The 22,419-nt window shown below is 45.5% G+C and overlaps 1 protein-coding gene across 4 annotated transcripts in view; it reads right to left on the reverse strand.

The window, feature by feature from the left end:
• Nucleotides 1-4,791: 4,791 nt before the first annotated feature.
• PDCD1LG2 (programmed cell death 1 ligand 2) overlaps nucleotides 4,792-22,419 on the reverse strand; it is a 75,687-nt gene continuing 58,059 nt past the window's right edge. The window contains exons 7-9 of one of the 4 annotated variants that reach the window (XR_014301565.1): nucleotides 15,569-16,407; nucleotides 5,129-5,351; nucleotides 4,792-5,011 (exon numbers count right to left, since the gene is read on the reverse strand). The gene's annotated coding sequence lies outside the window, so the exon portion shown is untranslated. Of the gene's footprint in view, nucleotides 5,352-11,456; nucleotides 11,794-15,568; nucleotides 16,408-22,419 lie in introns of those variants that run through there. The other 3 variants (XR_014301567.1, XR_014301566.1, XR_014301568.1) reach the window with 3 other exon arrangements.

The following is a 22,419-nucleotide window of genomic DNA, read 5'->3' on the forward strand; positions in this document are numbered from 1 at the left end:
TGCCATGCTAGGGAATGCTTCCTGCTTCAATCTGAGCTGGCAGTGCGATGTTGGACACATCACTTAGCATCCCAGGGTCTCAGGTTTCCCGTTTATAAAATGTTTCTTACCTTATGGTGCTGGAAAGAGCATCGCGGCTTGGAGCAGTGCCCCGCATATAGCAAGAGCTGGAATAAACCCTCTGACGAGTGGTGTTATGACCATTCCTTTGAGTTGAGGCTATGCTTCCACGTTAGCATTCAAGTGTAACACGAGAGAGCTAGCGCATTGTGTCTCATCAGTAGTCAACCTTTTCAACTGGGATTACCTGACGTGATCAGATCATCCTTGTTTTTTTTTTTTAAGTCGATTCCTTGCCCAGCATGGAGCCCCATGCAGGGCTGGAACTCACAACCCCGAGATCCAGACCTGAGCTGAAATCAAGGGTTTCAGATCCCCTAAGCCACCCGGGCGCCCCTGCTTCTGAAGATCAGATGTGGGTGAGGATCAGCAAAATATTAGGGAACTGGGGACCTGACATGGATCCTAAAAGAGAACAGAATTTCTAAGGATAATTTTACCCACTTTGCAATTTCATTTGGATTTTGTTGCTCACAATGAGGCCTGCAAACCTGTGTGCTGCAGGACAACTTCCCTCAGGGTCTTCCAGTTTTCAAACCAGACTCACTGTTCCCAAGCCCTCTAGCGCCTGCCACCCTTTACCAAGCCCCATCTTCCCCTCACTGTCCCGTGGCACATTTGGGTGGGTCAATTTAAAAAAATCTCAGAATCATCCTTGACTGCTGCCTTTGACATCTTTCATGGTAAATTTGTTCGTAAGCCGGTAAGTGTATTCTTCTCAATAGTTTTCAACGTTATTCTACCCCTTTCTGTCTCTGAGACTAACCTTCAAGGAGAATCTTGTTATTTCTATCGACCACTCATCCTAACCTTAACCTAGCCCTGTTCCTTAATTCATGAAATTTATAATCCAGAGACGGTCAGACATTAAATACACCATGACACAGACAATGGGTTCAGGAGAACAGGGAGGTGGTTTTCTAGCCTCCCTGTGAATGGAAGGAAGAGTACAAACCCAGGGTCAGGGGTGTCTCAGAGGTCAGAGCTTTCTAGCCTCGGGGATGCGTTATCGCCCTTGCTTTGGAAAGTCTCTGGGATGATAAGAACTGGGGTGGCCAGGCAAAGAGAAAAAGAGGTGGCCTGCTGCTCAGGAGGAGGAAGAATGGGATAGGGAATTGGAGGGAGTGGTCTTGGGGGAGGTTCTGTGAGAGTTGGGGGTTTGCTTGCCCGTTTGTACAATGCTCAGACAGGATGAGACCTCTGGTGCAGGGACAGCCAGGAGGGGTGCCTATGATGACCTGCCCTGACACCTGGGCCCCAAAAGCAGTGGCAAGAAACCTGAGTGGTGGGGGACACCTGGGTGACTCAGGGGGCTAAGCGTCTGACTTTGGCTCAAGTCATGATCTCAGGGTCCTGGGATCGAGCTCCACATTGGACTCCCTGCTCAGCGGGGAGCCCATTTCTCCCTCTCCCTCTGCTGCTCCCCCTGCTTGTGCTCTCTCTCTCTCTCATAAATAAATAAACAAACAAAAATTAAAAAAAAAAAAAAAAGAACTCCTAGTATTGGACTTGTGATCAAGAGAGGACCTTTGCTGGAGCGTATCTGCAGCCTGCCAAGGGTAGTAGAGACCAACAGATGCTAAAGGATGGGCTGGAGATGGGCAGTGAGAGGCACCATAGCTAAGAGACCCAAGTCTAGGCACTTGTCCATTTTCATGGCCCTGCGTCAACCCAAGGGTCTGAGATGACCCATTCTGGGGTTGCGGTGGTCATTAATTTCCTGCGTACAAGGTGATAGAGTGCTGACTTTGTGTCACGAGCTTGATTCCATGAGCCATTTCTAGAAGGCCAGACAAGTTACTTCTTGTTCTTCTCTTTTTTTTAAAAGGAAATACGCCAACAAGGAGAGACATATTTTTAAAGCCACAAATGAGTTTTGTTACCACGACCATGGGCCTCAGTTTCCTTCTCTGTAAAAGGCAGGGGGACAGGACGATGTTGAATTTCCATTCCAGCTCTGCCATCCCCGGGTCTTATGGGGTCTCATCCAAGAACAGCGTTGTTCATAGGGCACCTTGAGGGTTTCTGGTTTTGCCTGAGTCATGTCAGTTATGTTCCCTGCTGACAAAATGAAAGCTGGTGGGGTTTATGCACGTCAGCCAACAAAGTTTTTATCACTCATGCTCATTTCTTGAAATTCTTCCCAGTGATGAACTGCAGTGAGCAGGAAAGCTGAGATAAGAAGTTGTGCTCTCGGGAGCACATGACCTGTCTCTGTTTGAGGCCGATCATGTGAAGCTGACACCCAGGAGACCTTCTCTTGTCATAGCCGAGGAGGGACGGGGCAGCAGTCCTCAACCTGAGCGACTCTTTATGCTAAATGAACAAGAAAACTCACCTCCATGCCCCTAGTAATGCAGGCAGAGTGTTGGCCTCCATTGTACCTCATTGGACAAGGAGCGCACAAGTCTGCACGGGCGAGCAGGTGGCTTCTCCCAGGGACCTCAAGGAAAGAAGTGGTTCAAGGATGCAGCTCTTAGAACTTCATATTCAGTCACTCAAGGCGACATGTCAGGGATGGAGGTAGACAGAAGGAATCAATGTAATTTTCCACTTGGGAAAATGGACTGAGATGGATGTTCTTGAATGTTCTGGCTGCTGATGGACAGACCTGGGCTGCCTGGTTCTATCATGGCTTTGCCACTTATCAGCCCTGCAACTTCAGGCAAACCACTCTCTGTCCCTCATATGTGAAATAGGGAATTATGGTGTCCAGCTCGTGGGAAGGTTACAAGGATTTAATGATGAGGATTTTAGGAGTTGGTATTTGTAAGGCACAAAGAACAGTGCCTGGTGCATGGGTAGGGCGTGGTGATCGTCCTTGCCGCGAGGCCAAGCCACACGTACCGACTCCAGCAGTTTGGGTGCTTAAATCAAAGTTTGAAGCTCCAGAAATCAGCCTCAAGGCAATGCCAGGATCACAGAGTAAGACATTCAGCTGTCTACTGTGAGGTGTCCAAGGAAGTGAGATCTCTTCCAATGTCTTCTGAGAACCAGGGAAAGAACTCAAGAAAGAAGAGCTGGGTAAGAAGGAAAAATGTCGTGGACACTCAGAAGAAACATCTTATCAGTAATAAAATAGCCAGAGTTGACCTTTATCAAAAGGATACCCGGGTATTACCTGATAAATAATGTGTTGGGATTTCTCTAAACTCTCCCAAATGGATTTGTATGTGTGTGTGTGTGTGTGTGTGTGTGTGTGTGTGTGAGTGTGTGCATGCGTGCATGTGTGCTCGTGCACACCAACCATAAGAGATATCCCAGTATCTGAGAAGGTGCTTGAAGCTTTCCTCCAAAAGGTAGAGACCGCACACAAGTGTGTCCAAACCTCTCCAAACTGTTTTAAAACAGGAAGTCATGTTATAGATCAGGAAATGTGCATTCTTATCCAGGGGAAGTCATGATCAGCAGTCACACGGTGTCTTAATTTTTGGATCTGACATTTCACATTTTCAGATGAGTTTTTTTCCACTATTGCACTGCTCCCCCAAGGTAAGAACATAGCCTGCATCTGACCCACTAGTGAATATGTGCAGGTAGCTTTTCCTATGCTGATTTTCTCTCTGACTTTTAAAAAGCTACAGCAATATATGGGTAAGTTTGTGCTAGTTGCTGGCATTCAGAGGGACCTTTCTTTTTTGAACTCCTTGACGATTTCCACATTTTTCTAAAATGAGCATTGTTTTTTAAGACCTGAAAACAATTTTTTTTTAAATTAACAGTTGCAACATGGCTTATTTTCTTAGGAAAGTAAAACAAGAAATTAACTAGCCTGCCTTCTGTCTAGAAATGAGACAGGGAACAAGTATATGAACTCAGCATTTTTTATTGCCTTAAAAAGAGGAAACTTTGTATGTACTCAGTTCTCGCCTCAAGAAGCCCACCAGCTGTTGGGCAGCTTTTAGTGTTAAGTGTTAGGGTGGTGATCTCTTAGAAAGATCTCATCTCTATTCTTCTTGACAGTGATTGTATGTCATCTGATCACAAAGTTCATCCTAGATAACAAGAACAGAGAGTCCCTTGGACGGAAAGATATGCCGTAAGAGCTGTCTGGCTCTTTCTGATTATTTGCCACACTGGCTGGAGGCAAGGAAATCTGGGATTAAATTCTGATAAGAGATAAATGTCGATCTAGAGATCTTACCCCACATTCCTTTCTCTCTGTGTGTGTGTGTGTGTGTGCGCGCGCGCGTGCTGAATTTAGGTTTTGTTTTGAACATGTGATCCTGAAGTCACAGGATAGCCTACCATACTCAAGATTCTCAGTTCCCCTTACTCCAGAACTATGCCTGTATCTTCAGAAACCGGTCTGAACAAGAAGAAGGTGATGTAAGAGGCAAAGTCCAGGTTGGGTTTCTGCAAGGTATCAGTATGTCTCCCAAAGGAATTTCTTGCACCATTCCAAAGTGAAATTCTGGAATTTGACTGAGGATTCTTAGACCTTCACCCTTCCTTGTTTTATCAGCGGTGGCCGCTGTGCAAGTCCAGCACCGACTTCATTTCATAGAGCAGCACGTGATCCCAGGAAGATAAAAGAGGCCTGAGTCTGAGTCCCCACTTCTGGAAGCTCACAGTCTTGTCAGAGCAGTGCTCATGTGGACACAACGGAGGAACTCTCACAAAGCAGACCAAAGGACCCCCCGCCCCCCGCCCTGGTGAAAAGACTGTCCGGGCTGGACCTTTCTCCACCAAGCCCAGAGTCTTTGCGGTCAGAGGAGACTCACTTTTACAAGCTGGGACCTTCACCTCTTGTTTCTGGCTTCAGCCCCTCTAGGCAAATTCATGGTTTTGTCATCACCTCTTCTTGTCCTCAGGATGTTTTTGCTGTAGAGACTGCTGCTTTCAGAAGCTTCTGAGCAAACAGTATCTTCGGAGTCTCCCTCCTCTTCCCCTCGACTCGAAAAGACATTACAAGTCAGGAGTGCTTGCGGGCAGCCTGTTTCTTTGCTCTTTCTGATGAGTTTTCTACAGGCGCTGACTGCAGCCTTTCCATCTCTTTTCATAATACCTGTTATAATCCCTTTCGTAAGTTGGGGCTTGGAGGACCTGGTCCTCTGGTCTTTCCAGCAGCACACTAGCAAATTCCCAGATCTCTTGCTCATGGTTCAGCTGCTTTACCCTGAGGACTGAATGAAGTTATTGTCTGAGCCTTCCTCTCTGTAGCTCTTCATTTCTTTCTCCCATCATTCCTTCGTTCAAACGTGTTCCTGAATGCTGAGCCATGACAGGCACTGTGCGAGGAGATGGGAACCGAGAGATGAATGAGACCCCACATCTGGCAGAAAAGACCGTCAGCTCCTTTGTGTGATCTGGAAAAAGTCAGCCCTTCCTCCTGGTGGAAGCAGCTCTGTGCCGGGGCTCAGGGACAACAAGTGGGAACAGAATGGATTTCAGCCCCTTCTTGCCTCCTTGGCCAAGGACCCCTGTGTAGGGCATAACCTGAGCCACCCTATACTATGAACAAGGACATGTAGACAGTATCTTATGGTACAGTGTGATGAGCACAGAGGAGAGAGGACCTGACTGCCTGGTAGGCTGGAGAGCTGGGGAAGGTTCCCTGGGAGAGGTTACAGGTGAGTGGAGCCGAGAAGGAGCTCATCCAGCGAAGGGGGGTGAAGGGCAGAGGGAAGATGGACAAAGCCACACAGGTCTAAGAGCCTGGCACGTCTGGGGCTCTGCAAGTCACTGATGATGTCCAGAGTGTGCAGCAGGTGCGCGAGAGTGGGGGAGACTTGACAAAAATCGAATCTGGAAGACACTTTAACAACGATCTAAGCTAAGACCCAAACTCTAGGCCCGTGCTACTCCAAGTCTGGCTCTCCTTCGGGCAGCTTCGGCTTCACCAGACACACTGTGAGAACTGTAGAATCCTGGGTCCCACCCCGCCTGCTGAATCAGGACCTGCATTTTAATCAGCTCTTTGGGGCGGGGGGGTTTCAAGATGGCTGTGTAGGAAGGTCCTGAGCCCACCTTCTTTCCCTCTGAAATTGGTCTGAAAATTCCCTACTGAACTGCTCCCCACAACAAAGGATAAAAGGACAACATCAAGATGGATAGAGAGACCGTAGATACGGTCTCGGCTAAAAAAGCCACCGACCCATTGTGGGGATATCCGGTGGGGGGGGTCTCACCCATCTGGGGTTTTTCCTGGAGGAACAAAGGTTGGTGCCTCCCATCAGGCACCCCAACTCTTGGGGTCTGTGCCAGAGAAACGAGCTCGCTAAACCAATGGGACCCAAAGTGCTCTAGAAAACGAAGGGTCTCCTTTCAAACGGCGTGCGTGGGGGGGGGGGGGCTCGCTCACCCCAGGATCCAGTACAAAAGCGCAAATTTGAAATTCCCTTAGGCTGTACTTAGAGGAGATTCATCTGCTGGTCCGGGGACATCTGTTGGGCGTCAGGGATAGTCGAGTCTCTCCCAAGGCAGAGGTGCCAGTGGGTGTCAGCTATGCACTTTCCAGCGGCCCTGCTAGAAGCCAGCAGCCCCTGCCAACCACATCGAGGCTGCCCCTTGTTCACTTGGCCCTGGTGGCCAAGGCCGGGGGTGGGGCAGGGATCCTGAGCTATCAGAATGCCAGGTGTGTGGCCAGGGCACTGCACAGGCAGCTTACTGAAACACAGTCCCAGTTTTCATGTGAGAAAGGCCTGTTTTCTTATCCTGGAGCTTCAGACTGAGAGCCAGGCTTCGCGGTTGCCACACAGCTAGAGGCTGTGGAGGTGCTCCCAGAAAACGTCTCAGGAGACACCATCTTTGCACACCCCCGTGGCCCTGTCATAGCTTGGTCAGACCTCACAGGAAGGAGCTTCTCCATTTACCTGGAGCCCTGGTTTTTGAAACAATTGCCCAGGGACACATCCAGAGCTCCCAACCTGGAGATCAGAAGGGCTTAATGACCGTGGCCTCACAGGACTGTACATTCTGCATACTTCAAAAGCTCCTCTGTGTGGGTCTGACTTCCAGTCATTCTGAAAGTGGCTGCGAGTGAGATTTTTCCCCTTGGAACACTGATAGGCCTTGGAACACGGTTAACAGCAGAGACTTATCAAAAATAAACCAGGCCGTTGAGATAATCATAAAGGTTCAAGCGACAACTGAGAACTAGGACAAGGGTGAATAAGAAGATTCATCACTCCCACAAGGCTGTTCCTTCAACCCTGAAAGAGGCCGCTGTTTCAGCTCTTCTGCAGAAACACAGCATCAGGCAAAATGAAGAAACAGAGAAGCCATTCTAAATGAGAGAGAAAGACAAAACCTCAGGAAAAGACCTTACCGATAGGGCTGTAAGTGGTCTGCCTGAGAAAGATCCCAAGCCCTAGCCATGATAGTGCTTGCTGAGCCCAGGAGAAGGGATGAACAGAGCAAGGGCTTCAAGAGGGAGACCAAACAAAGAGAAGAAAACAACAAGCAGAAGTCACAGAGCTGGAGAGCACAATAACTGAGCACAGCAGACTGGATGAAACAGAACAGACCAATGAGTTGGAGGACAAGACACGGAAACCCTCTGAGACAGAGCAGCAAAAAGTAAAAAGAACTTTAAAAAATGAAAAAAACAACAACCCCCCCCCAAAAAAAAGAAAAAACAGCAAACCTCAGAGACCTTGAGGAGAAGAGGGAGGCGGAGCGAGAAAGGACATGTATATATCCATGCAGATACCACATGCGTCAATGGATAGGTCATGCACTGACAGAATATTAATAAAGAAACATCAGCTTTAAACATTGCGTTAGACCGGATGGACTTCAGAGATACATAAAGAACATTCTATCCAAAAGCAGAATTCACATTCTCAATTACACATGGAACAATCTCCAGGACAGATCACCTGTTCGGCAAAACAAAACAAATTTAAGAAGACTGAAATTTTGTCAAGCATCTTTCCCAACCACAATGGTGAGAAACCAGAAATTGATCATAAGAAGGAAGCTGGGAAATCCACAAATATGAGGAGATTAAACACTGTGCTACTGAGCAACCACTGGGCCATCAAAGAAATTAAAAGGAGAAATGAAAAAATACCCAGAGATAGGTGAAAACAGAAAAATGACACACTAAAATCTATGGGATGCAGCAAGAGTTTCTAGGAGGGAAGTTCATGGCAACACCAGTCTGCCTCAAGAAACAAGAAAAATCTTGAAGAAACAACCTAACCTTACACTTAAACAACTAGAAAATGAAGAACAAATGGAACCCAAAGTTAGCAGAAGGAAGGAAATAGTAAAGACCAGAATGGAAATAAATGAAATAGAGGCTAAAAAGATCATAGAAAAGATCCGCAAAACCAGGAGCTGGTTCTTTGGAAATTGACAGAAGCTGTTAGCTAGACTTACCACGAGAAGAGAGAGGGTCAAATAAAATCAGGAATGAAAGACCAGTTACACCTGACATAACAGAAATACAAAGGATTGTAAGTGACGGCTACGTCAACACATTAGACAACCTAGAAACATACAATCTTTCAAGACTGAATCAGGAAGAAAGAAAAAAATCTGGACTGATTACTAGAAAGGAGATTGAATCAGTAATCAAAAATCTCCCAATGGACAAAAGTCCAGGACAGGACAGCTTCACCGGTGAATTCTACCAAGTAGTGGAAGAATATTTCACATCTAGCCTTCCCCAGGAGAAGTTACACGTGAGCTGAGCTATGAAGGAGCTCATCCAGGGAAGGGGCTGAAGAGCAGAGGGAGGACGGACAAAGCCACCCAGATGTGAAGAACCCGGCACGTCTGGGACTCTGCAAGTCACCGATGATGTTCAGAGTGTCCAGCAGGTGCACGAGGATGGGGCGGGCTTCTCAAGAATTAAAGCTGCAAGACACTTTTGGCAAATAATCTGAGCTAGGACCTAAACAAACCCAATCAAACCAAACCCAGACTCAGATACAGAGAGCAGGTTGAGTGAGGCAAAATGGGAGAAGGGGATCAAAAGGTATAAGATTCCAGGGACACCTGGGTGGCTCAGTGAGTTAAAGCCTCTGCCTTTGGTTCAGGTCATGATCCCAGGGTTCTGGGATCGAGCCCGCATCGGGCTCTCTGCTTGGCGGGGAGCCTGCTTCCTTCCGCCCTCTCTGCCTACTTGTGCTCTCTGTCAAATAAATAAATAAAATCTTAAAAAAAAAAAAAAGTACAAGCTTCCAGTTATAAAATAAGTAAGTTCTAGGTATGTAACGTACAACATGGGGCATGTAGTTAATAACATTGTATTTAAAAAATAACTATTAACTTTGTATGGTGACAGATGGTAACTGGTTTATGAAGGTGAACATTTTGCTGCATATACAAATGTCAAGTCACCATGTTGTGCACCGGAAAGTGATGTAATATTGTATGTCCAGTATACTTCATTAATGATATGGTAAAGCTCTCCAGAGGTTCAAGGGTGCATTAAAGTTCGAGGAGCACTGGTTTAGGAAAGGGCTGCTAAGAACTAAGGGTTTGTTTTGAAGGCGTATTCTCTAGATATTGTCTATGGTCCATCAGTGGATTTCCCATCCGGGTGCTTCAGTGATATTAGCTACAGTTCAGTCATGGATAACAGGGCCTGAAGAATTTAACTCTCCCGGAAGCCCCAGTAAATTGAAACAGAAGGAAGAGAATGCAGGCTTCTTGGTTCACCTTTTCCTTTTCCTTTTGCCTGAACTACCCAGGTTGCTTTATCTTGAGCCTTTGCCTGGGAGGTGTGGAAGTGGACACCTAAGTCTTGCCAGCACTAAGGATGGACCGATGGAGAAGCCTTCGGCCTGGAGGTGATGTCTGTGCACCATCCTGGAGCCAGTGGAAAAAATGGAAATAACCCTACGAAAGATCCTAGGAGGAAAGGCAGGCGAGTGTCCTCTGTACCCAGCTCTCATCTCTTCCACCTTTTCTCTTTGCCCCATTCATTCATTCATTCATTCATGCAATCGTTCAATTAGTATAAGTAGATATTGAGCACCTGCTGTTTGTCAGGCACTGATATCTTCGCATTCCTAGTCACCACAGAGCTCTCTGCACACTTGTTCAGGTCTCCTGAGAAATCCCTCTCCAGAGCTTCTGCTGTCTTTCCTGTGCTAGACTTTTCTCCTTCCAGCCGCAGGTGGCTCATGGGAGCCAAAGAAATGCTTGAAGCTGGAAGGCTCTGGGGTTTTTGTTCTATGCTCAGTCCTCTCCATGGGGGCTGCCCTGATTCTTTTTCTCCAAGAGGAATCCTGAGGCGGGGGTGGGGTGAGGGGTGGAAATCCAGGCTCAAATGAGGTTTCAGCCCCTGTGGGAGGTTATTCCTGCAATTGGCTGAGGGACTGGCTCTGGTTTTTCTGTGTTTTGGCCACTGAGGTGTAAGAGTGGGATGTGTGGGGAAACATAGACTCATTTCCCTCAAAAGAAGAGTGGGTTGAAGAGTAAATTTGAGGTGCACAGGAGGGAACTTTGGAGAGGTGAAGCAAAAGAGAAGTAATATTCTTCCCCCAAACTGTTTCTGGGAATTCAGCATAGAAATCCCTTAAGGTCATCACAGTCTCATCACTCAGTGATGAAAAATCATGTTACCATAAAATAGAGTTGACAAAGGAAAGGTATAGTTGGTGGTAGGATGGTATTTGCGTTGGCTTTTAAATTGAATTGTGCAATGTGACTGCAGAAAGGCCAAGTCAGGTGCTTACCCTGGGCTGGTAGCTTTGCTTACGTGATCTCTCTACCTCCTTCCCACAGGTAGCCAGTTCCTCTAAACCCGTGGGTGCGGGGTAGCCAAAGGGGAAGGCAGGGGAAGAAACATGCAAATAGCAAAGTCCTACCCTAGAACCTCCAGGGGCAGCTTTAATTTTCAAGATAAAAAATAACAGTTGGGCTCAGTTATACAGGAATCGCTGAAAAGAAAATAAGGTCTAGAGCTCTTCATCTCTCTATTTCCTTCAGAACATCTGTAGCCATTGAAGATTGCTTTAGGCGGGCCTTTGGGTTGCTTGAAATAAAACAAGAAAAAAAAAAAGACAAAAAGAGGAAGAAAGTAATCTGCAATTAATTGATAGGTGCAGACCACATTGAGGGTCAAGTGGTGGGATTTATCTTGGAAGGAACTGAGGTCAGCTGTTGTAATTCAGAGTGAGAGGGTAACCGTTCTTGGCCAAGTGTGGTCTGTGTCTCCAAGTGTGGACCCCCCTCCCCTAAAAAAAATCCCTGGTCTGCAAAGACCTGTGTAGCCAGTGCTTCCTGAGAGCGACCAGAGGTATGGCAGTGAATATCAAACGGCAGAACACAAAGGTGCCTTTACACATAAACATGGTTTTGCTTGGGAAGCAGGATGGTTTTTCAGCTTCGACTGTTGGGGCCAGACGACTAGAACAACGGGTATTGGGAAACAATGGATTGGTGTCGCTCTCGCAGGCAACTGCTGGATGTCCTGGCTGGACACATGTGGTGGTCCCTTGACTCCTCGCGACCAGAGAAGGTTAGTCGAGTTTGCTGATGATGGACCTGAAACTGCCTTTCGCCACTTCTTTTTCCTTTGTGGCAGTTGGCTGAGTGGAGAGGAAGTGTCTGAACTTGAACCCGGGCAGCTTGGTTTCAGTTACAACCGGAAGTGAGTGTCCAATGGAGAGAAAATCACTTATGTGTGCGTAGAAGTAGTGAACGTATCTCCCAGTTCATTGTACTTCTTAATTATGTCTTGCTTAGATGAACTCCAAAGTACATTTTCCTCTGCGGTTTGTGTAAGAAATTTGGGAGTTAGAGAGCAATGTATTTGGGCCCCAGGACTACTGCCTAGTTGACAGTTGCATTACTTTGGACATGGGGCCCTCAGCTTCCATTTCTCAACCGAAAAATGAGGATAATTCTATTTATCTCTCCAAATTGTTCGAAGGGGTTAAATTTAGTGGTATACGCAGAGCAGCCCACAGCAGGACCTCCCTGCTGGTTCCTTCCTTCCTCACTTTCACTTGGGCACCAGCTAACCAAAGCTCAGTGAATGATTCCCACTAGGATGCTCATTTGTCTCAAAACCTACATTGTGGGACAACAGAGTCTGCTCAACTAGCAGTGAAAAGCCTGGGGTTTTCAGGAAATAAGCTCTTAACTGAAAATCGCCCTATGTAATGAGGCGCCCCAGCTTAAACTGGGGGCCAATATTTCATGACATCTTAATTGCTGGAAATAGGAAGTTGGGGTGTGGCAGTAGAGAGAAGCTGCTATTTCTTCTTTCTTTTTCTTTTATTTATTTATTTTGAAGCTGCTATTTCTAAGTTGCCAGATTTTTTTTCCCCCAGAAAGAACATTTTATTTTTATTAAAGATTTTATTTATTTATTTGACAGAGAGAGAGATCACAAGTAGGCAGAGAGGCAGGCAGAGAGAGAGAGGAGGAAGCAGACTCCCTGCCAAGCAGAGAGCCTGATGAGGGACTTGATCCCAGGACCCTGAGATCATGACCTGAGCCAAAGGCAGCGGCTTAACCCACTGAGCCACCCAGGTGCCCTAGAAAGAACATTTTAAATTTACCTTTGAGGTTGATTCTTTCGGGGCAGGGGAGACTTAATAATTAGTTTAATCACATAAATGTAAAACCAAGATCCTAACTGGAATGGCTTTGGCTATTTGGTTACATACTAATGGGGGTGAGTACTAAGTATGTTATCCTCACTCCTGACCTGTGAGGAAACAGGCTCAAACAGGCTCAGACAGCCAGCCTGTGGGTGTGTCCCTAATCAGTGGCAGAGCAGTTTCACTCAGGCCTTCATCTCTAGGTCTCAAGGCAAGCTGGTAAAGGTCATATAAACCCAACTAGGAAACTTTATGAAATCTGTCTCCATTTCCCCCTTTCCCCATGAGCTTTTGCCAGTGCCTCCCCAAGGTGGTGTATCTCTGCTGAAGTTAGCTGCTGTTAGTGAGGGAGAGTTTCATTATCCCCCAGTGTTTTGCGGTGAACAGTCTGCTTTTACAGCATGCTATGTCTCTCATCTGCCTTCCTCTGCCTGAGACACCAAAAGAAAGTCCTGAGGAATTCTAGCTCCCCAGCCTTACTGGTGTTGCCAGGGGAGCAGGGGTTGGGGTTGGGGGGGGTGGGCAGTGGTGGCTCCTTAATTCCTAAAGGACTGCCTGAAAACATAAAACCCTACAGAAAAATGTATGGCCCCAGCTCCTGACTGAGAGGTTTTGTTGGACATCCCTCCAGTTCTTCCAGGATCCCTGTTCCCTCCCTGGGTGTACTGTCCTCCATTGACCAAGCCAGTGGTTTCTAGCCAACCCCTCTCCACCGCCTTCATGACTGCAGGATAAAGGCCCCGTCGTGGGTTAACCAACAACACATACCCCAACTGCTTTCCCCATTTGAGTCATCCTATGACATCTTTCCTTGTATATAGTAAACAACTATTTAAAAGGTCAGAAAGACGACTTCTATGATCTGCAAGTCCCTTGAGGACAAGAACGATGTCTTACTATCTCTGTCTCCCTTGTGCCTAGTATATAGTGCTTAGCACCAAATCTGTGGTAAATACATGAAAAAGATAACAGTGTGGTTTTCCCATGACGACATCTTCCAAGGAGAGCCCTGGACCCTACATTTCTAAAAATGGCCCTTTCTCCCAAGTCTTAGTTTGTTTATTGCCTTGGTTGAGTTAATCAGTAGCTCCTAGGGAGCTTCTTGAAGTCTAAAAAGGCTTTGAGGCCTAAAGGAAATAATCTCGGAAGGTGAGTGCTCAGACAGAAAGATGGAGACGTGCAGGTGGTGTCAGTATAGTGGGAAGGACCAGGACTTCCCGGGATCCCTCTTCACGCGCCCAGACACAACCACTTCCTTTGCCTGCAGTGACTGATCCTATCTGCATGCAGGTCTCTGAGGTAGTAGGACACCTGCCTAGCGCCTTAAAACCAAGCCCTCTGCTCTTCCTCAATCCTGATGTTATCCTCCAGGTAAAAGGCAGGTATTTCCCACCCTTGAATTAGTCTTTCATTGTGTCATTAGCCTCACTCTGCTCCTAGACACAAGGAGTGTTGAAAACAGGATGTTTGGGTTTACAAACAGAGTTTAGAGGGAAAAGGTAAGAATACTGAGAAAGGAATATGGCTGGGCGCCTGGGTGGCTCAGTCAATTAAGTGTCTGCCTTCTGCTCAGGTCATAATCCCAGGGTCCTGGGATCAAGTTCTGCATTGGGCTCCCTGCTTGGTAGAGAGCCTGCTTTTCCTTCTCCCTGTCTGCAGCTCCCCCACTGCTTGTGCTCTCTACCTCTCCCTTTCTGTGCCAAAAAAAAAAAGAAAAAGAAAAAGAAAAAAAAGGACTGTGGCAAGTTGACCTAGTTCTCAAGGAACCATGCCAATGAGGTACGGAAACTGGGCTCATCTGATGATAGATTGGTTAGAATATCTTGGCAGAAGAAAGTTCATTTGAGGATAAGATCTTGAGAGTCATGCTGCTGATGCAAGATCCCAGTCTGTGGTATCACTGTGAAACAGAAGTGAAACTCCACCCTAGAACCAATTCATCAGACAGGGGAGAGCTGGAATCCATCTCAGTCTACCATCACTCCCCAGCTCCCACCTGACCCTGAAGGAAGTTGAGAGACTAGTTTGAACAGTTACAGATCTTAGGATAAAAAGGAGACCTTATGAGTATAGCTCCTTCGGGAACATAGTTCCAGGATGTGTGAATATTTCTAACAACTGGGAGATGAACTTTGGTGAGTAGCTCTAGTTGTTAGTGAGTTCTTGCCAGTTCTAGGTCAAACTCTACTTCAGTGTAACTCATACCTCTTGAACTCGGCTTTCATGTTTTCCCTTGATAATTCTTATCAAGGGAGAAATACACCCAACTCCCTTATGTATTCCTAATCAACAATGTTTTCCAGCCCTGTCACTATTTTGGGCGTCCCACTCCAGATCTATTCCCATCAATCAATGTCCCAGTTAAGTAGGGCCGAGAATAGAACAAAACACCCTAGATGCAGGCTGGTCTAGACTGAGAAGTTGCATCAAAACTATTTGTTCACAATCCTAAACAGTATCCTGCTATCAGATGTGTTCAAATTCTTAGCTTTTTAGCAGTTGGATTTCAATTCAACCCCCATTTGTGGTTATGGCACATTTGTACTTTATGAATATGATGTTACTCATCATTTTTCATTACGTCCTGAGATTTTTTTTCACATTCACTACTATCAAAGCAAGCTTCTTCTACCTTCGGTGCCCACACACCTGAAAGAAAGACTTCATACTCCCTCTCTCTCCTTGGTCTTGACTTAGTCAGGCTGAGATCTTAAATTAGAAAACTCTTTTTTTTTTTTTAAGATTTTAATCATTTATTTGACAGACAAAGATCACAAGCAGGCAGAGAGAGAGAGGGGAGGAAGCAGGCTCCCCGCGGAGCAAAGAGCCAGACGCGGGACTCAATCCAGGAACCTGGGATCATGACCTGAGCCGAAGGCAGAGGCTTTAACCCACTGAGCCACCCAGTCACCCCAAATTAGAAAACTCTTGCTTACCTGACTGATTATTCTCTCTGCTTTTTTAGTCTTCAGACAGCACAGGCTCACCTTCTTGTCCTTATGTGGGTTGCTAATTAAGACAGAGGTAAACAGAAAAAAAGACAATTTTTAAAAATAGATGCTTTGTCAGTCTGAGCTCTTTCCCCAACCATATTCATTGATGTGTATGCATATCAATGCAACTCTTTGTATGTGCTGGAATGAAAATGAAGATGTTCTGTGTTTATGGCCTCTCCTTGAGCTACTCAACTGGTAACCCTACTTAAAAGAAATGGGCAAGTTACTCTCCTTCTCCAAACCTGATTTGCCCTAGCAGTAGATGAGAATCTTTGCACTATTTGCTTTACCACTTGTCAGGAAGGCTCAACTAGATATTTGAAAATGCTGTGCAAATCTTAACGAGCCACGGAAATCGAAATGATGGTAATATTACTATTCTCGAGTCCAGTTGGTTCAGGCTCTATTTGTTTCCTTCTCAAACCTGTTTGCAATGCTGGAGAGCTATAAGTTCCTGACAAAACACCGTGATTGGATTTCTGATGGGTTCCTGCCTCCCTGTCAGACCCGCCTCCCCTGACGCCTCACTTGGATCCATACTCAGATGATGATTCACTTGTTTCCTCCTGTTGCCATTTTCAGATTCTGTCAGGGCTTGTGGCATGACTTCCGGTTCCCAGGTGACAATTCCAGCTCTGGATGGACTCCTCAGCTCCGGGCCCAGCTGCCAACACCCAGGGGCCCCGAGTTCATGAGAGGCATGGTGAAGGGACTGAATGAAAGATGAGTGATGGCTGCCTTCAGACCCATGTCCGCCCCTTCACCTGTGTTTTTGGTTTCTTGTGGACAGACAGAAAGACAGATAAATAGATCCACAGATAGGTAGATCAAATGAAATGCCAGATACAAAAGCAAGTATTACACGTTCTTATACATTTTGCCCTCATTCAGGACTGATTTTCAGCAGATACTGGATACTAGATAGAACTAGTATAGAGATACTAGATAGAACTATCTAGATAGAAAATAGTCACTGTCCCAAGCACCCTGAGTGACCCCCACCATCCTGACCCTCTTGCTGCTTCCCCAGGTTCCCCAGATATCCCCGGCCACCACTCAACAACCACCCTCCAGAGGCTTCCCCAGCCTGTGGTCCATCACCACTGCTGGGCAGGTCCGCGAAGTTTGCGAGTATCAGCCCTGCCTCCACTACTGATCTATTCCTTACTTGTCACTAAGAATCTTCTAGGCCCACACATTTCTCATTCCCTCCCTAGTCTTGTGCTTTTCCCTCCCACCCACTCCAATTCCTTGAGTCTTATGGTCTGTTTCCTCTCATCACTTAACTGTGAGTGGCCTTGCTTTTTTTTTTTTTTTTCTAATCATGTTGTTAGTCACTATACAGTACATCATTAGTTTTTTTTTTTTTAAAGATTTTATTTATTTATTTGACAGAGAGAAATTACAAGTACACTGAGAGGCAGGCAGAGAGAGAGAGAGAAGGAAGCAGGCTCCCTGCCGAGCAGAGAGCCCGATGCGGAACTCGATCCCAGGACCCTGAGATCATGACCTGAGCGAAGGCAGCGGCTTAACCCACTGAGTCACCGAGGCGCCCCACATCATTAGTTTTTGATGCAGCGTTCTGTGATTCGTTGTTTGTGTATAACACCCAGTGCTCCATGCAACGGGTGGCTTTGCTGTTTCTACAACTTTTCCCGTGTGGATTTCTCCAGCCCCTTGAGAATCCCTGAAAGTGCGGATTATCTCCTAGAGAACGTGCGCCTCACATCTCACATGGTGCTGACTTGGCGGAGGGGGGGTGGTCTAAGACCCCAACATGGACTGTGATGGGTCCCTGGGACTAGACCAGCAGCCTTTCCCCCAAGATGGCCCTGAAAGGGAGAAGATGTTGTTGGGGAGTCCAATGAACCCCTAATCTCACTGATGAACACTCAGAAAAGTGCAGTGTCTGGCAGCCTGGGCTTGAACTTTTCTTCTTTTTTTAGTGTTCAGCATTTCATTAGTGGCCTATATAGAACACCCAATGCTCATCACCACACGTGCCCTCCTTAATGCCTGTCACTCGGTCACCCCATCCCCCCGCCCACCTCCCTCTGTAACCCTCAGTTTGGGGTTACATAAGATCATGAGAGACTCTGGACTCGGGTTCGAACTTTTCATTTCACCTCTCAGGGGGACCGAGCTGGAGATGGTGGGACCGGCATTTCCCGGAACATCTTCCAAACGTCACATTCCAGCACCTTACACACACGGTTCTCCCCTTCTCTTCATTTTTAGACAAGAACTCAAACGATGTGTGTGTTTTGGAAAGACCCCTCTCACTCCCCACCTCTGACCTGCCTGCCCCCAGGAGGGTGGTTTCTGAGGTCAAGTCCCCAGGGCGCAATGTGGAGCACGCAACGTGGAGCAGAAGGGAGGCGCTCACCCATCACATGTGTGTGTCACACGGTCTGTCACAGTCCCGTCATGCGCTGTGTGCAGAGGCCGGCGCCACACCTGACTGAGCGGGCAGGATGCTGGCAACCTTCGCGCCTCTGCGCACTTTCACTTAGTCAACTTTTCTTTTAGTTTCTTTTGAGTGTTTCTTAAAAACATGGGTGAAAATGGGCACCTGACATGAGGGAAAAAATAGGGGCTGTGCTCATAAAATTGTTGCCAAAAATACTATAATATTTGCCATTCATGCAACCTTTTAATTTTCGAGAGATAAACATTGAAACTCTAAAATTATTTTATTTATTTATTTGAGAGAAAGAGAGCACGAGCAGGAAGAAGGGCAGAGGCTGAGGGGGAAGCAGGCTCCTCACTGAGCAGAGAGCCCGATGTGGGGCTGGATCTCAGGACTCTGGGATCCTGACCTGAGCTGATGGCAGAGGCATAATTGACTGAGCCACCCCGGTGCCCCTAAAATTTCAAAATATTAAAAAAAAAATCTTTTAAATTTAAGTGAAATAATTTAATTTAAAACATTAATTTTATTGTTTTTTCAGATTTAAAATATAAAATGTTGGGATGTCTGGGTGGCTCAGTGTGTTAGGCATCTGCCTTTGGCTCAGGCCATGGTCCCAGTGTCCTGAGGTCCAGCCCCACTTCAGGCTCCCTGCTCAGCAGGGGGGCCTGCTTCTCCCTCAGCTTGCTGCTCCCCCTGCTTGTGTTCTCTCTGTCTCTCTCTGGCACATAAAACAAATAAATAAAATGTAAAATGTGTTTCTTAAAACCTTCCAAATATAGGAAGAAAATAAAGAAAATAAAAATTGGCCATAATCTCACCACGCTGACAGAGACAGAGACTGTTATTCCCATTCTCATTCTCATTTCACAGGTGAGACAGCACAGGAGAGGAGGAAGGAAAAAAGGAAGGAATATAGGATTTTGGATTTTCTTCCCAAACGTGCTAAAAGCAGGACTTTGTGGAAGTGAACTTCATATTTTTTTGTTGCTATATAAAATTCCTTAGTTTCAGGTATATAACATAGTGATTCGACATGTACGTACTTTATGAAAGGATCACAATAAGTCTAGTCACCGTCTGCCACTGTACAGAATTATTACCCTACTATTGACAATATTCCCTATGCTGTGACTTATTTATTTGATAACCGGAAGCTTACACCCCTTCCACCCCTGCCCCTATTTTGCCCACTTCCTCACTCCTCCCCTTGTCCCCACCAGTTTGTTCTCTGTAACTATGAGACTCTTTCTCTTTTATTGTTTGCTCATTTGTTTTGTTTAGAATCCACATATAAGTAAACTCGTAGTTCTCAAAATCTCTGATAGAAATGACTGATATTTCATATTTCTAATAATACACTGCCGGAAGTACCACTGCTATTTCCAAGTATCACCGTGTTTCAACGGTCAATAAGCAGAGCGAGCTCTGGTTTCCATATCACGATATATATCTATATTTTAACATGGAATGCTTTGCAGAATTGTGTGCACAGGGCCATGCTAACATTCTATCTTTCCAGTTTTAGTATAGGTGTTGCCAAAGGGAACACTTAAAATAATACTTTGCAAAAGTGCTGTACAATACCAAAATTTTTTGTAAAATAGAGAAAACTATATCACAACAACTATTCCATATTTCCATATGATCTTTATAACTGTCATTTTATGACTAGATAATAGTCTGCATTCCAAATACAAATTACTATGACTAACTCACTTGTATTTTGTTTGACGGGTTATTTTCAGTTTGGGGCCACTCAGATAAGATAGTAATTAGTACATTTTGTCATATAAGACACATTTTACTTCAGTCTGTGGATTCCTTTAGAAAAATCATTAGAATGGTATTTTGGGGTAAAAGTATAAACCTAGACATGGTTCTTACTACATATCCAAACATATTTTTTTTAGTTCATTTTTAAAAAAAAACTTTAACTGAGCATAGAGTTATATACTTTGCTTTTTTTTTTTTTCCTTACTCAGTGTTATGGCAAAGCTTTTTTTCTAAAAAAAATCACACATTTTGGGGCGCCTGGGTAACCCAGTGGGTAAAGCATCTGCTTTTGGCTCAGGTCTTGATCCCAGGATCCTGGGATGGAGCCCCACATCAGGTTTCCTGCTCTGTGGAGAACCTGCTTCTCCCTCTCCCTCTGCCTGTCTCTCCCTCTTCTTGTGCACGCTCTCTCTCTCTCTGTCAAGTAAATAAATGAAATCTTTAAAAAACCCACGTATTTATATTTGCCATTAAAGTCTCTATATCTTTAGCTTTCTATATCTTTTTGGATTATTTCAGATTTATAGAGTATAATTACTTAAACAAATGGTATGACAAATTGCATGGTTTCTGATCTATAGACAAATACATCTAAAAAAAATTGTACTGATTTATATGACCACTAACAATTTATGAGTCCACCAATTTAACAACACATTCTGGAGCAGTGTATGTTATCAATAAAAAGGATTTGCCTGGGTGGCTCAGTCAGTTGAGGATTTGCCTTCAGCTCAGGTCATTATCCCAGGGTCCTGGGATCGAGCCCCAAGCAGGCTCTCTGCTCAGCGGGGGGCTTGCTTCTACCCTCTCCCAGTTCCCCTGCTTGTGTTCCCTCTCTCACTGTCTCTCTCTGTCAGATAAATAAATAAAATCTTAAAAAAAAATTTTTCCAATGTTATGACTGAAAATGCTTCCTTAAATTTTGTTTTGATTTAAACTTTAAATTACCTATAAGTTGAGCATTTCATGTGCTGAGTTTTAAAGCAAAGGGGATCAAGACACTGGGGAGTTGCCTGATTTGACCAGCAGTCTGATTACATTTCTTTTCTCTTTGTTCTTTTTAACACCCCCCTTTCTTAAGCCTGGTTATATTACTGTTCAATCTGTACAACCCGGAATTCTGGGCATTAGTTGCTTCCTCCGTACTTCTTGTAGCTGTTCTGTTTTAACATGGAATTCTATTGTTATAGGACAAACAGAACTGAGAGGAAAACATGCTATTTGGAGCTTACTTCCTCTAAGAGGAGCCTGCTGATGAGAATACAAAGTCGTGTTTGACAATAGGTCGACAAAAGCTAAGCAGAGGGAAGAGAGGGTAGAAAGAAACTGGATCCTGATGTTAACATTAGACCCCGGTGCCCACCCACACCTTTGGCCGTTTGGTGACATAAGCCAGTGCATTCTATTTTTTTAATATAAGCCCATTTGCATCAGGTTTTCTTTCACTTGCAACCAAATGATGCAACTGATACAACTTCTTCTACAAAATGCATTTAAAAATTAATTTATTTTATTCTATGTTCTTGGCCAAAGCAGTTCCCTATTGCTATCTTCTTGTCCAAACATATGTTAGGCTCTTGTTATATGGGCAAATGCCACAAAGTTTAAGAACGTTCCTTGTGCTGCAGTGTAACTGGAATCCATTGCTTCTGTGCTTTCCTCTCTCAGGGAATATATCTCCATTTACCTAGATAGCTTTTGGCTCAGGAACTGGTTGGTTCTTTACCTCCTGTTCTCAGTTCCAAACCTACCTTCCTTCCAGGAAGGGGCTGGAATTCAGCAAACTGTATCTACCAGATTCCCTTGCCAGCTGACTTCCCGGGAAGTTCAATAGATAGGAGGCCCAAGGGCATGGGAATGCGGGAGGCGGAGAATTCCTTCCTGTTTCCAGTTCCTGCACTTGTCACTTTGGTAAGCAGGTCAGAAAGTTAGCTGCTGTCTGAAGCTCTAATATTTGGGTTTCTTGGCTATCTACGTTTTGCTCTTTCTACCTTCCAATATCTTTATAACCAATTCCTAATATTAAATCCACTCCACTTTCCTGACCAGACCCTGGCTGGTACAGGACTGGATACCAGGAGTAATCCTAGGAAACAGACTCTGTAAAACAGGACGCTGGGCTGGATTTGCTTCAAACTCAGAGCTGAACTCTTGACCAGCAGAAAATGGGACCAGGTAGTCAGCAAACAGTGGCTCTGGGATTCATTACACTAGGGGCTGTCCAAGCTAGGTGGAGTGTCAGCAGGACACAGGGTTTTGGAGACACACTAATGGCCCAGAGCTTACAGCTCAAAAGCTCAAATCGTCTTCAGCGCATCAGAGGGCTTCTGAGCCTGCCCTTTTAGCTCTTATTCCTTTTAGCTATAGGACAGATGTATCTAAACAATCAGACCCAAGTCCAACAGTCACAGACTGGCCAAGTCTCACATGGGAAAGCTGAGGCAGGTCTTTAGAAGAATGGGACCCTGACGACTAGGAACAGGAATGTTGGGCGGACTTGGACGAAGCTGAAAATTTTGACTGCCCCTAATGCCTCAATATCCCTGGGCTTCCCTTGGAAGAAGCCTCTTATTTTCAATTTGATGAAACCAGACTTCCTTTGCTT

The sequence above is a fragment of the Mustela nivalis genome, assembly GCF_964662115.1.
Source record: "Mustela nivalis genome assembly, chromosome: 13".
NCBI classification, from domain to species: domain Eukaryota; kingdom Metazoa; phylum Chordata; class Mammalia; order Carnivora; family Mustelidae; genus Mustela; species Mustela nivalis.